Raw genomic sequence first — 744 nt, 5'->3', positions numbered from 1 at the left:
CAGAAGAGATCAAACTTTTGCTCTTCACAGATGATATGATCGTATATCTGGAAAACACCAGGGATTCTACTACAAAACTCTTAGAAGTGATCAAGGAATACAGCAGCGTCTCAGGTTACAAAATCAACATTCATAAATTGGTAGCCTTTATATATACCAACAATAGTCAAGCTGAAGAAACAGTTAAGGACACTATTCCGTTCACAGTAGTGCCAAAGAAGATGAAATATTTGGGAATTTATCTAACAAAGGACGTGAAAGATCTCTATAAAGAAAACTATGAAACTCTAAGAAAAGAAGTAGCTGAAAATGTTAACAAATGGAAAAACATACCATGCTCATGGCTGGGAAGAATCAACATTGTTAAAACGTCCATACTACCCAAAGCAATATACAATTTTAATGCAATCCCTATTAAAGCTCCACTGTCATACTTTAAAGATCTTGAAAAAATATTAAACTGAGAAGAACAGATACTACACTTGATCTTAGCCAAAAGGCTGAGAAGGGATCACCTGTGGCTTGGTGAGTAGGGCGCCAGCCCCATATACCGAGGGTGGTGGATTCAAACCCTGCCCAGGCCAAATTGCAACAACAAAAAAAATAGCCAGGCATTGTGGTGGGCGCCTGTAGTCCCAGCTACTCGGGAGGCTGAGGCAAGAGAATCACCTACGCCCAGGAGTTGGAGGTTGCTGTGAGCTATGTGATGCCACGGCACTCTACCGAGGGCAATAAAGTGAGACT

The 744-nt window shown here is 41.0% G+C and overlaps 1 pseudogene; it reads right to left on the bottom strand.

Moving 5' to 3' along the window:
* Positions 1-339: 339 nt before the first annotated feature.
* Positions 340-512, bottom strand: LOC128586829 (uncharacterized; annotated as a pseudogene).
* Between the last annotated feature and the right edge of the window lie 232 nt (positions 513-744).

This window comes from Nycticebus coucang, chromosome 5, assembly GCF_027406575.1.
Source record: "Nycticebus coucang isolate mNycCou1 chromosome 5, mNycCou1.pri, whole genome shotgun sequence".
In the NCBI taxonomy this organism is placed as follows: Eukaryota; Metazoa; Chordata; class Mammalia; order Primates; family Lorisidae; genus Nycticebus; species Nycticebus coucang.
This window is presented reverse-complemented; position numbering and strand designations above follow the sequence as displayed.